At 31.2% G+C, this 17,140-nt stretch overlaps 1 pseudogene; it reads left to right on the forward strand.

Moving 5' to 3' along the window:
* Positions 1 to 3,736: 3,736 nt before the first annotated feature.
* Positions 3,737 to 4,809, forward strand: LOC104593317 (transcription factor bHLH162-like; annotated as a pseudogene).
* The last annotated feature ends 12,331 nt before the right edge of the window (positions 4,810 to 17,140 follow it).

A 17,140-nucleotide genomic window follows, 5' to 3' on the forward strand; every position in this document is an offset into this window, starting at 1 on the left:
AGATTCAAATATAAATATATAATCAGAGTTGGGTTGTATACAAGAAGAGAGATGCGGTGAGAACAGAGGACTTCGATATCAGAAGAAATGAGGAGCGACGTGCATGATTGTCGAGAGCAACCGGTTTCAGTTTTCACACAGAGGATACTACTTACTAGCTATAGCTAATTAAGTAGCTACTTCAAATCGGGTTCAGTCATCGGTGTGTTCCATGCCAGAAAAATGTCTGTCGTGCAGGAAGAATATTGAGAATCAAATTAATGAGTTAAAACTGCTGCGAAAGGCCATTGACCAATTGGTCAAGAGCATGCAATAAACGGGAGATAGTAGCCCCTTGTCCTACTCCTATACAGCCTGTCCATGAGATAGCCCCTTGTCCTACACCAATTATACATATAATCTAACTAAGGAGTGCAGCGTGGATTATGGGAAAAACTTTGGGTAGGAGCCAAAATATTTTCCGGGAGAGAAGCGTGGATTAATAGGAGTTAAATATTTTCCGGCTGTTGGGGACCAACAGTCAAAGATCAATAGGTAGACTTTGACATCTACGCTGTCTTTTGGTTTGATAGAAAATAAGAGCTAGAGAAACGGAATGTTGACGGAAAGAATGGTTTTTTTCCATTCCAAATTCGCTAGACTTTGACTTCTCTGCATGACCGATCCCATATCTGCCATTTCATGTGCATGATTTATTCAATATAGCATTAGCACTATCCATTAGGATGGCAAACAGATCGGATCGGATTAATTGGTAAGGGGTGTATTTGATCCGATTTCTTAATAAATCCATCCGATCCGAATCCGATAAGACTTCTTTGGATCCTCGAGAGTATATTGAAATCTCAATATTTTATCGGATATCCGATTCAATCATAATTTAATAAAAAACTTAATAATATAATATAATTAATATATTATATCATTTATATAATATAATAGTATATTATGATATATAATATTTCATAATTAATGGATCGAATTGGGTCATGGCGGATTGGATTGGTATATATCCAAATTCGGTTTATTAAGTGAATGGATCGACTTATCCGATCTGAACCGATTTGTTTGGATCAAGGGAGATATATGAAACCGGTTCATATCAGATGGAATTTGGATTCAAATCGGATCTAGTTATTTCGAATGTTAATCTTAGAACATGCATATATTTAATAATTTGATCAAATGCATAATATTTGATTCGAGTAGTAGGTGTAAAGTGTGCACATGTTTTGTACATGACAATTTTTTATGATGATGATAATGATGCTAGTAAATAATATGTTTTCAAAACTTTCTACATTTTTTATAGTTTTGTCTATAAAAATGATTCTTATTTGTCACACTACATTTTGTTTAATATGATCAATATATGATGTATATTAAAGGTGTGCCCAAATCTTTTCTATATTCTTTTTTTGTATTTTTTATACTTTTGTGTGTTTGTATCTTTTAACTTTTTATTATCATTTAATTATGACATTTAAGATTGACACATTTGATGCAAAAAGTTGAACTATTGACTTGCCACCAAATAGGAAAACAACTCCATTTTTTTGTTGATTTTAAATTTGTATTTTTTTATCATCAATAAAAATAATTATTCTTTGGCACACTTATTTTTCTTTAATATGATTAATTAATATAGGATTTAATGAAAGAATGGGAATTAATACCCTAAGTAATAAGACCCCGTTCATTTTTTGGGAAATAGGAGGGAGGAAAGTGGTTCCTGACTTTCTATTGACCAACTTTCCTAGGGGCCCTGCAATAAAGCTACTTTCCATGGATAAGTGATATCCATCTCTTAGGTAGGTAATTAACTTTCCTACCTAAGGGAAAAGTTTACAAAACATAATAGGACAAATTTGTCCATTCTAAAATTAGTTTTTGTGAATAAAAAAAGTCGTTGTATAACTTAACTATGAATAAAAAGAACATGGGTAAATGAGCTTACTCCAATAAGTGTTTCTCAGGAATCATTTACTTGGTAAGTGCATTTACCTAGAGTGAATGGCCTCTTGAAAAACAAATGGGGTCTAAAACTTAATGAGAGGAAATTGAATGAGGAGAAATGTAATAGTCCAAATTACATTTGTACCCCCCTAATTAGAGAGGGACCAAGTTCAAAAGTAGGGGTATTCTAGTCAAAAATAGGATTCAATGAATGTTAATGGGAATTAATAACTTAAATATAATACTTAATGAGATGGATTTGAATAAGGAGAAAAGTGATTGTTCAAATTACATTTTTGTCCTTACAATTAGAGAATGGACCAAATTCAAAAATTGAGATATTTTAGTCAGACAAAAGTTCCGTGCTATCACTCACACTTTAATTTTAATAGTAGTATAGATTAATATCTTATATTTGAATAGATTTATTATAGAAATTAAGAAATAATTAATATTTTTATAACCTTTTAGTTCTTTATTTTATAGATATTAATGTGGATTCAAATCGAACATGTATCATACCCGATTAAAACCCTTGGTAGAAGACCTTGTTTGGTCAAACATACAAGCTCTTGTCCACATTGGCTTGTTTCCCTCCCTATATTCATTTATTCTACAAAAAATATTGACCAAGCCAATTTGTATCCTACAACAAGTGTCTCATTATTAGAGGATAAAATAAATTAAAGAACCTCTAGTTACCATTTTGAGCACAAGTCAATTTGTCACATGGAGATTTGGCTTTGACCTCACTTGAAAGACCCATTGGGAATAGTAAATGTGCATGTGCTTTGTACATGGCAATTTTTTATGATGATAGTAAATAATATATTTCCATTTTTTTACAATTTATATTTCTATGTCTATAAAAATTATTCTTATTGTCACACTTATTTTTGTTTAATATGGTGAAATATACGATATTAGAGATCTGCCCAAACCTTTTTTATATTTTTTTGTATTTTTTATACATTTATTCAGTGTATTTATCATTTTTAACTTTTATTATCATTTAATTATGACATCAAATGGGATGACACATTTTCCTTAATAGGTTGAATTGTTGGTTCACCACCAAAGAAGAAAACAACTCCGTTTCCGAATTAGTTTTAAATTTGTATTTTATTTCTATTATCAATAAAGATATTTTTTTGTCATATTTATTTTCTTTAATATGATTAATTAATATAAGATTTTATGAAAGAATGTGAATTAACACCCTAAATATAAGACTTAATGAGAGGGAATGGAATAAGGAGAAATGTAATAATTCAAATTACATTTGTACCCTCACAACTAGAAAAGGACCAAATTCAAAAAATAGGGGCATTCTAGTCAATAACATGATTTAATGAATGTCAATGGGAGTTAATAACTTAAATAAGAGTTAATGAAAGGGATTCGAATGAAGAGAAAAGTGGTTATTCAAGTTACATTCCTATGCTTTCAATGAGAAAGTGACCAAATTAAAAAATGGTATATTTTGTTCAAACAAAAGTTCTACACATTCTCGTTACACAACAAGCTAAGGTCAAGAATTCATAAATTAATTTCTTCAAGTAATATTTGACCATATGAACTATAGAGTGGGCTTAAAGACTCAAATTTGTGGTGGCGCTTTCTCAGTCTTAGTCAAGCCTTTCAATCTCTTCCACTTTGTTTTCTCTACATTTTCTTCATTCCATTTTTTATTTAAATAGAAGACGTGATGTTCTTGTTCTCGTTGTTGTAGTTGTTCTCTTCTTTATCTATCTTCTTGTTTATTGTTAGGCTTTGGGAAATGAACACTCCTAGTGGATCAACTAAACCCGACCGTAAAACTATTTAGAGAAACAGAAGAATTCACATGAAACGTCTCTGCTTAACGCTTGATTCTCTTATCCCTAAGCACCAGAACGTCTATAGGGTACTCTCTCTCTCTCTCTCTCTCTCTCTCTACTGCAAGTTCTTATGATCTTAATAATCAAACTGGAGAAATATCTCCACACGGACGATCTGAGTGTATTGGGAGCTTTTATTTATAATTTGTTCTGTAAGTGCATGTTACAACGGATCAGCATTGTTATGTAGAGATAGAATTCCAGTTTCCAGCTGATATTTATAATGTGGGTGTGTGTGAAAGCAATCATGCTTAAATTCTTCTGATTTTTTTTGTGTTTCAGGATGCAACCAATCAAAGAGATCGGTTAGATAATGCCGCCAGTTATATAAAGCAATTACGTGAAAGAATAGAAGAACTGAAAGAAAGAAAGCAATTAGCAATGCGTATAAAAGGAATTAATAGCAGTATGAGAGATTCCATGAAAACTGATGATGTGGGACTGCCTGTACTTGAACTTAGAGAATCAGGTCCTAATCTTGACGTCGTTTTGATTAGCGGGTTGAATAAAAGCTTCATGTTTCATCAAATAATTTGTGTTCTTGAAGAAGTAGGAGCTGAAGTCGCCAATGCCAGTTTCGCTTGTGTGGGAGATAGAATCTTCCACACAATTCACGCTCAGGTAGTTACTCATTGCTTCCTCGATATTTTTTTCTGAAGTTGATCAGATAAATTAATAGATTCGAGAGCTAAGCTGCTAACAAACTATCAAGCTAAGGTTGCTTTATTTGATTGCGTCTATCTTGTAATAATTTAGGTCAAGTGCTATAGAGTTGGTATTGAAACTTCAACGATAAGTGAAAGATTGAAGGAGGTGGTTCATTCAAGATCATTTGCCTACAGTAGCAGCATGGGAGGAGAGTCAGGAGACAATCAACCAATGCGAATTAACTAGCTAGATAGTTTAATTTGATTTTAGAGCTATATAAAGTGTCCGATGGGTATATCTGCGCCCAATAGCATCGCTTATAAGCTATGGCCATTAGACTGTACTGAGTTTCTTCCTCGTTAAAAAGTTGTTCAGGAACCCTATTAGTGTCAATTAATGGTTAATTTATCTCTCAAATGATTGTCAACAACCTTAATTGTATCGATTTTAAAAACAATAAAAAATAAGAGAATTTTAGGGTCTGTTCGGTTGATGAACAGAATTAGAATCTGATTCTTATTATATTTCTGGTGGAATGACATTCCCCTATTTGAGGGAATGAGAATCCATTCCAATCAATTCTGATTCCAATTCCAATTTAAACCAAATAGTGGGGAATATATCATTCTAATTCCGATTTCGATTTTGATCCAAATGGACCCTTAATAGTATCAAGGTCCTACATTGAATGATAAATGGGTACAACAACATATGATATCTCCTTGGCCTATAACCTATTATTAAAGTAAATTTATGGTTTACTCCCCTTACAAATTTTTATTTATTTTAATATATTGTCCCATGTAAAAACCCCTAATTAAAAGAATCTATAATTAATTAATGGGATGTTATTGGACCAGAGCATGATTCCAAGACCAGTATGTTCACAGGAGGGGTGCAACTTGGGCGGGCTCAGCCCGAACCCAAACTGGCCCAACCCGGAATTTTATATGGGCTAGGCTTGGATTTTCGGTCCTCGGGATAGGCTTGGGCCCAAGAAGTCGGGCTTTTTTATTTTTTGGGTCGGGCTCGGGCCTAGCTCTTAGCTAGTCCGAACCTAGCCCAATTATATATATTTATACATACAAACATACGTATATGTGTACATACATATTTGTATGTATGATATATACAAATATGTATATATATATATATATGTATGCAACATTTACATACATATATACATACATAAGTATATGTATATATATTTGCATATATACATTTATATATGTATAATTTTAAAGTGGGTTCATTAAACAACCTGAGCTGAGTGCATCAAATTACAGGACAGGCTGAGCTCACACTAAAATGATAATAAGAATTGCTCCTCAACATATTGAGCCAAAAAAAAATCCAAAGGTCCAAACTCTCAAAGAACTTGATGACCTTTTCCCTAGCTATTCAATTGCATCTCATCTTGGTTCCATGCCAACTTTATTGTGCAAATAGACCGTATCGGGACCAAATGCATCCAAGTACGTCGTGTAGCGTACTTTTTTTTTTTGCTACGTGATAAGATTTTTATTGAATAAATTAACGGGATAAACACTCAGGTGGACTGGTCGTATAGCGTACATAGACAGCACTAGACCTGTTCATGGGCTGGGTCGGGCCGGGCTTGAGCCGGGCTTTTACTCTTTATTAATAGAAAAATGTTAGGCCCGAGCCTGAGCCCGGCCCGACCAACGGGCCTACAACTTGGGCCCGAGCCCGGCCCTGATAAAAAGCCTGAAGCCCAACCTAATAAAAGAAATTCGAATTTTTCCCTATTCAAATGGACATTATCTATTTTAATTTAGATGTTTTCCCCTATTTAAATGAACAATGGGCCTACAAGTGAATCAACAATCTTCTTAAATCAAAAATGATATTCAAATGGACATCACATAGGGTTTTTACTTAGGTTTAACTATAGGTCAGGCCGGATCGGGCTCAGGCCAAGCTATTTTGGCAAAGCCCGAGCCTGGCTCGAATTTTATGCGGGCCGGGCTTTTTGGCCTGAGATTAAGCCTGCAGGCCAAAAAGCCTGTTCAAGCTCGTCCGGAGGCCGGCCCGTCGGGCCACCCGGCCCATGAACAAGTCTAGACAGCACAAAGAGCATTTGCAAACTCTCAAGGCAAAGACTTTTCACATTCTCACCAGTGTTCGGAAGTGTTTAACGCTTGAAATCACAAAGATGAAAGACCCCACCAAACAGTTAAACAGCCTTGGCTGCATGGAAAACTTTTCAAAGTCCTTCCCAACCTTTTAATCAGTATTTTTGGGAAAAACTTTGGCTGTTGGGGGCCAATAGTCTTTCCTGTTGAGAGAGTTTCTGAGTTGGGCACGTTAACATGAGAGTGGGCAAATTAGTAATTGCCTTTTGATTTATTTTGAGTAAAAACAAAAGCATGCCCATGAATTGGTGAATTGTCGTGAATGTGCCCAACTCAGAAACTCTCTCAATAGGAAAGGTTATTGGCCCCCAATAGCCAAAATTAACCCCTATTTTTGATAGAGAGCTCTTCTAGAATCATGGATAACAGCATCCGGGATATAAATCTTTGAAAATGTCAATGTCTGTTATAAGGGGCAAATAAGCTACATATTCAATGAATTCGAATGAGGGCATCCCCCATATGCCAATTTCTGAATAAGATCGATCTATACACATATATATACATACTAGTAAAAGTGTACATGCGTTGCACGTGACAATATCAAATGATGATGATTATAATAGTAAGCAACCAAATGACCTTATTGGTTGAACCATTAACCTATTTAACCAGGAAAATGGACTATGATTTAAGACTAGGGGTGCAAATCGGGTTGGCCTAAGTTAACAATTTACACTATTTTGGGCTCGGGTTCCAGGTCGGGCCTATTGAAATTTTGACAAAATCGTAACCCTAACCCAAAAAAGTTGCACCCCTAATTAAGGAATTAATTCATTTTTTTCTTTATATTTTAGTCATTTTTATTTTTACTAACAATAATTCTTACCTTTTCAAACATATTTTTGTTTAATATAAAGAATATATAATGTTAATGAATGTTTGAATTTTTCTATAAAATTTATAAAAAATTCTATATTTTTATTTTCTATTATTTAATTTATGAGATAATAAAAAATACTTATTTATCAAGAGGAAATGCAATTCCAATATATTGTTTGAATGTTGGTTTTTAATATTGTGTTCAAATCAATTATTTATATATATATCATTTATATATAATATATATGTTATTTATTATTTATTTATAAATAAGTTATTTATATTGCACTTTTGTAAACTTCTTATATGATGAAAATAGTTGAAAAAGTACTTATATCTTTTGTTTTTTATTTCAACTATTATATTATCTTTTCCTTTTAATAATTTATTATTTTTGTAAATTAAATAGGGCCTTATCAAATTCGGATATCCAACATATTGATCAAATTCAGATTTGAATCAATATTTTTGAGATTTGATCAAATCTTTGGATTGAATCGAATTCAAATATACCCCGATTCAAATCCGATTTGATTTATTTGCATCTCTACCAAACCACTTGCCTACAATGACCTAGTTAATTAAATCATTGAACCATTTGACATGGTTAGTGGGGTCATGTGTTAGACATTAATGCTTTTTATTTTTTTACCCTAATTTTTATCCAATTTCTATCGTTAGTGAAAATAATTCTCAATAATCACACTTTTTTATATGATGAATATATGATATTATAAAATGTATCTAAAATTATCTACAAATTTCTATATTTTCTAGAATTTTATGTATTTTATTATTTAATAATAGCATCATGTGTTGATCCATTTGACATGGATAGTTGAACCACTAACCCACCACTTGGATGGAAAAACCATTTTATATTTTCAGTTGATTTTAAATAATGTTTTACATTTTCATCATCAATAAAAATAATTCTTATTTCCACATTTATTTTTGCACGTGACAGTATCAAATGATGATGAAGATGATGATAATCGATAACCAAAGGACCTTACTGGTTGAACCATTAACCTATTTAACCAGAAAAATGGATTATGATTAAGACATTAATTCATTTGTTTATTTGTATTTTAGTCATTTCTATCTTTACTAACAATAATTCTCATTTTCTCAAACTTATTTTTGTATAATATGAAGAATATATAATATTAATGTTTGTTCAAATTTTTTTATAAAATTTTTTAAAAAATTCTATTTATGTTTTTTATTGTTTAGGTTATGAGATAATAAAAATTAATTATTTACCTAGAGAAAATGCAATTCCAATATATTGTTTGAACATTGGTTTTTAAATATAGTGGTCAAATCAATTATTTATATTATAGTATATATATTATTTATATATAATATATACATTATTTATTATTTATTTATAAATGTGTTATTTAAATTGCATTTTTGTAAAACCTTTTATATGATGGAAATAGTTGAAAATTACTTATATTTTTTGTTTTTATTTCAATTATTATATTTTTCTTTTTTTTAATAATTTATTACTTTTCTAAAAATTAAATAGAACCATATCAGATTCGAATATCTGACATCTTGACCGGATTTATATTCGAATCAATATTTATGAGATTCAGTCGAATCTTTGGATCATATCAGATTTGAATATACCCTAATTCAAATATGATTTGATATGTTTGCATCCCTACCAAACCACTTGCCTACGATGACCTAACTAATTAAATTATTGAACCATTTAATATGGTTAGTTGGGTCATGTGTTAGATATTAATGCTCTTTATTTTTTATATCATTTCTATCATTAATGAAAATAATTCTCATTAAGCACACTTTTCTATCATGAATGTACCCAAAATTATCGATAAATTTCTATATTTTCTAGAATTTTATGTATTTTATTATTTAATAATAACATCCATCTGACATGGATAGTTTAACCACTAACCCATCACTTGAATGGAAAAACCATTTTGCTTTTTCGGTTGATTTTAAATCATGTATTCCATTTTTAACATCGATAAAAATCATTCTTATTTTCACATTTATTTTTGTTTAATATGGTGAATATATAACAATAGAATTGTATCAAAATACTTTATACAAATCTTATATTTTCTTTGAGTTTGTATGTATGTATATATTTAATATTTGTTATGTCATGACATCATAAATTGACTCATTTAACCCATAATGTTAGATCATTGACCTACCCACCATCTAGATATGGAAAGTGACTTCATTTTCAAACTTTAAATTTTGCATTTCATTTATATCATTGATAAAATAATTATTATTTATTATACTTATTTTTGTTTATGTTATTAGTTTATAATATTATAGATGTGCCCAAAATTGTTTCATATTTTATTTTACTATTCTATTTTAAAAATTTATTTTTGATTATACATCGTGGGTTAACCTATTTGATCGGAAAGGTTGAACCACTAACCCACTCCCTAGATAAGAAGATGGTTAAATTTCTCATCGGTTTTAAGTTGTATATTTGATGTCCATCATTAATAAAATTATGTCTATTTTATCATAGTTATTTTTTAATATGACAAATATATAATAATAGAAATGTGCCCAATTCTTTTGAAATTTTCATTTTTTTTATATTTTTTGTATTTCTTATATTTCTAAATTTGTATTATTTATTTATGATATCATGAAATTATCTATTTGACCCAAATAGTTGAAGGTACTTTACCCACGACCTAGATGGAAAATATGATTCCATTTATAGGTTAATTTTAAAAATATAAAATTTTATTCTATTAATAATTATTGTGTATGGATTAATGGAATTTAATGATGATAAACAAATGTATTTTTTATATTTCTAAATTTGTATTATTTATTTATGACATCATGAAATTATCCATTTGACCCAAATGGTTGAACTACTTACCCACCACTTAGATGAAAAATATGATTTCATTTCTATGTTTATTATAAAAATATAAAATTTTATTCTATTAATAACTATTGTGTATGGATTTAATAGTGGAATTTAATGATGATAAACAAAAGTTTAAATGTTGGAATATTCAATGAGAGAGAATGTGATTTATTTAATGACTAAAATGTGAGACCTAATGAGAGGTAATTGAATGTACTTAATGGTATTCTTTTAATTATATTTTCTATCCTTTTAATGGAGACGAACTAAATTCAAAAGGAAGGGCATTTCAGTAGAGAAAAGACATGCAATTTAAATGATCATCAATTGTTAGAGCAGAGAGATCTAGAGAGAGGATAAGTGATTCGGTTACACTGTAACGGCAGATGCCATAGAAGAGAATTTTCTCATTAATGGCATAGAAACAAGAAACAACCAGAACGGTACAAGGATCTTAGAAGAAGATCCAACCTCTCCATTTTCCTATGATAAAACAAGGGAGACATAATCAGTTTTGATGGTTATGTATTACAAAATGAAATTATCTATTAATGTCGCAACTCGCAAAGTGAAAATTGTAGATTGATGATGAGGTTAACATTTTGGTTTGTTGATGGATGTTGTTTTGTAACGTGGATGGGAAATTGACATTTTGATTTAGTGTATCTCATATATAATAATAATATATGAAGTGATCTATCATTCTATTATAAATGTCTAATTTTTGCATTTTATATGATAAATAAATTGGAAAAGACATCGATAAATATTAAAAAACAATAGTAAAACATTGTTTTATTGATAATATTAACCAATAAATATTAATTTTAATAAATACAATAGTAAAACATTTAAAAATTAAAAGTTATTATTTTATTGATAAAAACATTAAAAATCATATTTAAAGAAACAAAAATAACAAACTATTGTAAGACAAGCATAGCACCAAATTATTTGTTAAACTAATCAAACAAAATAATGTTGGGTAGTTATGGAGAAGGAACAACGGTGGTGGAGAAGCTTCCAATTGTAAAAAATAAGAGTGAAAATAATGCAGGGCAGATGTACTATATAAAAAAAGAGTGAAAATATTGTGGACCAACCACATCCACAATATTTATGTGTTGAGGATATTTGGGGATGTGGATGGGGCCAATTCACAAAATTGGATGTCATTGCCATTCCGTGACATGGACCAAAATGGTCCATCCATGAGATGACCACGGTTTTGAACACTACCTAAAACACCCCCTTCTTACACTAGGTCCATGCCCTTTTACTATTTTATGAGTTACATTATCATTCACTATAACCTAACCTCTAGATAGATCTTGATGGACAAAGCATTAAGCAAAATGGATGAAAACTACAAGGGGTGCCTTATGCAAACTAATTAATATGGTACATGTGTTGTCTTAGTAAATTGACCCTTGAATATATTCTAGTGTTAATGTTGTTTCAAATCCTTTGAAACTCATATGAATATTGATGATACACGATCTGGCAGCTCCTTGTTGGAGGGCAGCTTGGATGTCGAGCTAGCAAGTTTGTTAGGTCGACCTGCAAAAAGATATTATTAGAGTACCTAGGTTGCTTTATCCAAGGTGGACACTTTGATGCTTAAGCCAGCAAACTGGAGATTTTGAAGAGAGTTAAAGAGCAAAAGAGCTAAAAAGTTGCAAGAGCTAAATTGCGCATAACTCTTGAAGTTGAAATTGAGACATTTATATAGGTATTGTTTGGTGTGAGCTCCACGCATTGCGTTCGAGATCTCCGGGAAGATGTGGCTGACAGGTCCGAAGTCATTAGAGGTAGTTTCACATGTAAACTAGGCTTTTGTGCCTTCTTTCGGAACATTCGGTACGAGAGCTGACTTTTGGGAGACCTGGGAGTGACGGGATGCACGCAACGAAGGTCGGCGAACACATTTCGCTTGTCGCCACCTAGACCTCAGTCTGGTTGGAAAGTTCTCGAGGGAGGTTGCTCCCCACGCCGAGGTCACTTTGACCGGTACTAACAAGGTACCACAGGTCGGCAAATCCTCGTAGAGGTTGCTCCTCAAGTCGAGATCCCTTGGACCGGTAATGACGAGGTATTACAGGTCATCTCCAGATGAGGTGCTGCTAGTCGCCCTACCAAAGTGCCCTTGATGTATATGAGGTGTCCTGGACTAATTCTGGGATGCGTCTCCTTGACTTGACGAGATACACCTCTATCCATGTGGCACTGAGATGTCAAGCGATGAAAACAGATGTCATATATCACTAGATCAACGGAGGGCCAAATCATCCCTCATCAACTACCAAGGGTGACAACGTCTAATCCACTAATTAAATACATAATTCAATGATTATCATATGTGTTTTCCTTGAGGGCAAATTAAATTTGAAAGAGCGCATAACTTCAACCCTGAATTCTAATGTTATTGTCTCAATTCTTTAATGATCCAAACACATTTAAGGCTGCATGTGTTTGTACTACGGAGAGGGCAGCAAAAGTAGTGAACGGATTTTCCCTCAAATTTCACGCACTTTGCATTCTCTATTGTGGTTTCTATAATGGTGTATGCCAGAATCAAGAAAGTAGCGGCAAGTCTTTAAATTCTCTGGTTTGGCCTCATAGATGCATGGGAAAACCCAATATTCAACGTGATGGTAGAAAGAATAAAAAAAATGTAAACATATATCTTTACCCCCAAAAAAGAATTTTTTATCTAATAAAAATAGTTAAATAGATAATTAATTAATTTATTATTAATATAAATAGAATTTTTATATTTTTTAACAATTAATCTAGGATAATATATTTACTAACAAAATGGAGCAAATCTTTTTTAATATCATAGTTTTTTTTTTATCTCTAATCACTACTAATATAAACTAGGGGACCATTTGGTTCATAACAGGAATTGAAATTAGAATTGGAATCCGAATCAAAATCCCATGAAATCGGAATTGGAATGATCTATTTGACTATTCCCATAGTCTGTTTGGTTCAAATAGGAATATAAATTGGAATAATTGGAATAAGTAGAAGTGAGATTTTATTTCCGAGTGAGGACTGGCCAAATGGGAGAATATCATTCCTTCATGAATGGGATGTGATTCTAATTTCATCAAATTAAACAGTTGAAATTGGAATGACTCGTTCTGATTCTGATTCCAGATCCCTATGCCTGCAAACCAAATGGGCCTTGAATCAATATATTAATTAACTTAACCACATAAAAGAAAAATTAACCTCTAATTGTTTTTTACTTCAGTATAAACTATGTTAACATAGCTTAAATTATATTAATTAGATTAACATATCAAATCTAGCGCCGGGGGGGGATGAGACGTAATGACCCTTGTAATGCATAAAACTATAGGAGTACCTAAGAAAATGGACTCTAATAAAATTGGGTCTGTTTGCTTTGCAATCAAAATTGGAATGGTCTATTCATCCCACCTGTTTGGTTCAGGAAAATTGGAGATGAAATCAGTTGGAATGGATTTTTATTACTAAGAGAGGGGATGGAATGGCTATTCACCAAAATAGGGGAATGTCATTCCACCAGGAATGAAATTTCAATCCCATCCAACCAAACAACTGGACCATTCTGAGTCCGATTCCAAACCCCCGTTCCCGTGAATCAAATGGACCCTAGAAAACCTTACACCAAATCACCTACTGAGGGCCCATTTGGTTTATAGTCACCTAGTCGAAGTTGGAATCAAAATTGGAATCAAAATTCCTTAGAATAAGAATTGGAATTATCTATTCCCATAGTTTATTTGGCTTAGACAATAATATAAATGGGAATTAAAATAAGCAATAATGGGATTTCATTCCCAATGAGAGGGGGAGGGAGTATGCCATTCCACTAGGAGTGAGAATGGGATTCTGATTACGCCCAACAAAATAGTTAGAATTAGAATGGGCCATTTTTTATACTGATTCTAGACCCTTATTCTTGCAAACTAAATAGGCCCTAAATCTATACTACTTTAAAAGCACGAATGGCCTCAAGAATATTTCTGGAATTTTCTAAGGACAAAATTTACCCATCTATATTTAAATTTATTGATAAAAAAATGAGGGTAAATAGGGCAATTGGTTCTTGATATTAAATGAGTTAAAAAGAAGCAATTTAAAGATATTCAGTTCATTCATTTCTCTCTCATTAAATCCAACATTTAAGTTATTAACTTGCATTCATATTCATTGAATCATATATTTAAGTTATTTTTGTTTATTCTCACCATTAAGTTCTATTAATTAAATTCATACTTAATAAATTAATAATTTCAATAACATAAAAGCTTATACTTTTAAAATCTACCTAACCAAAATAGTGTTTTCATCTAGGTGGTGGTAAGAAATTAAATCATTTTGGGTCAAATGGGTTAATCCATGTTTCCACAACTAAATAATAAAATAAAAAATAGAAATTCAAAAAAATTGAGAACATTTTTAACATACATATTAAACAATAATAAGTATGAAAAATAAGAAATGTTTTTATTAATGATGGAAATATAATGTAAAATTTAAAACCAATTGGAAATAAAAATATTTTCCTATTCTCTCTCATTAAGTCCTATATTTAAGATATATTTTTCTCATCATTAAATTTTTGTAATTAAATCCACAATATTAATTTTAATAGTATAAAAATAAATATTTTGAAAAGTACTTGAAAATAAAACCATTTTCTTCACTTCCGGTGGTAGGCAAGCAATTTAACTATTTGGGGTCAAATGGATTAATAAATAATGTCATAATTAAATAATAAAAAATTAAAATAAATAACTATGAAATGTAAAAAGTATTTTTATTAATGATAAAAATGGAATGCCAAATTCAAAATCTACCTAGAAATTAAATGATGTCATAGTCAAATAATAAAATTTTTAATAATAGAAAATACAAAGAATCACAAAAATAAACAAAAAAATATAGAGAAAAGTTTGGGCACATATCTAATGTTATATATTTATAAAAAATAAAATATTGGATACTAATATTGTGCATTCATTATATTAAACAAAAACAATTTTTATACATAAGAAATAATTTTATCAATGATGAAAATGTTATACAAAATTTAATGTCAACCTAGAAATCAAACAATTTTTATTTTTAGATGGTGGGTTAGTGGTTTGAGTCAAATGATACCATAGACAAACAAACATTAAGTGTGAAAAGTACAAAATATTTTATATAATGTAAATGGAATATATAATTTAAAGGGAAAATTATAGTCAAAGTCGATCGTACATTTAAAATTAGGTTGCGGGTTGGTCTAGAAACCAACAAAACTCTGACAACCAGTTCTACATTTCAAATTATAAAAAACCCTGCCATGTCATCGGAGGCTTATGTGGTTGTTGCCAACATGGGTCTTTTAGTCCATGTTGGACATAACAAAAAATTTATACCGAAAATAGGTTTTTAGTTTCTCTCCCACTCCCTTTGTCTCTCAATCTCCCTCCCTTCTCTCTCACTCTCACAGTCATCTCTTGATCTCCCACTCCCTCTATCTCTCCCACTCTTAGTTTCGGTCTGTAGCTAAATCAAAACCTCTCTCTCTCTCTATTGTTTTCCCTCAATCTTTCTCATTCTTCTCCTTCACTTTCCCTCTCAGTCAATATCTTCTTCTCCCTCAATCTCTATCATTCTCCAATTGGTGTAAATTTCATAGCCAAGAGTTTCTTGTAATTTTTTTATCAAATTGGTGTAATAATTTTTGAACCATACCAAGTTGGTCTCATGTTCTTTTATACGATCTGATTAATACCATATAAGTGTGTAAGAAAATAAAACAAAAGAAAGAGGGAGCAGGAGAGAAACTGAAGGAAAACGATAGAAATTAAGGGAGAATGAGAGATCGACCAAGAAAGAGAATGAGAGAGATTGAAGGAGAACTATAGGTAGAGAGAGAATGAGAGAGATTGAAGGAGAACTATAGGTAGAGAGAGAATGAGAGAATTGATATAGAGAACGTAAATACAAAAACCAAAAACCATTTTTATTTATTTTCAAATCACATAGTCATTGAACAGATAAAGATGAATGTGAGTGAGATTGTGAGAGGGGGATTGAGAGAGAGAGAGAGACTAAAAACCCTTCTTTTTTTTTAATTTTCCAATCACCCAATATTAAAGGGCAATTTCAGTATAAATTTTTTGTTGTGTCCAACATGAATTAAGAGTCCCATATTGGTAATAGCCGCATAAGCATCCGATGACATGGCGGACATTTCTCTAATTTGAAATGTAAAGCTAGTTGCCAGAGTTATGTTGGTTTGTGGACCAACTTGTAACCTAATTTTAAATGTACAACCAACTCTGACTATAATTTTCCCTAATTTAAAACTAATCCAAAAGCAATGCTATTTTCTTATCTAAATGGTGGGTCAATGATCCAATTTTTCTAAGAAGCCCATGATGTCATAATTGAATAACAAATATTTAAGTTTATTTTTAATCGTATTATTACTTTTGTTAATTTTCAATTTCTATTTTAACTATTATATATCTAAAATTCAAGTAATTAATATGAAGAAAATTTTCTCACGTGCAACACATGTACTTAATTACTAGTAAATAAATAAATACTTTTCATTTTTTTGCTCCATACTCAAGGACTATCAAATAAACCATTGTATTGTTTTTACAGCAATCTATATCTACATTAGAAAGAGGGAAGAGAGGATGTACAAGGCCTTCTCACCATGATGCTGACATGGACTTCTTTCCCCTCCTCTTTCTCATACATGTGGTTAGTTACTTTTAAATTAA

Source organism: Nelumbo nucifera, chromosome 3 (genome assembly GCF_055504915.1).
Source record: "Nelumbo nucifera cultivar China Antique chromosome 3, China Antique-T2T, whole genome shotgun sequence".
Taxonomy (NCBI): domain Eukaryota; kingdom Viridiplantae; phylum Streptophyta; class Magnoliopsida; order Proteales; family Nelumbonaceae; genus Nelumbo; species Nelumbo nucifera.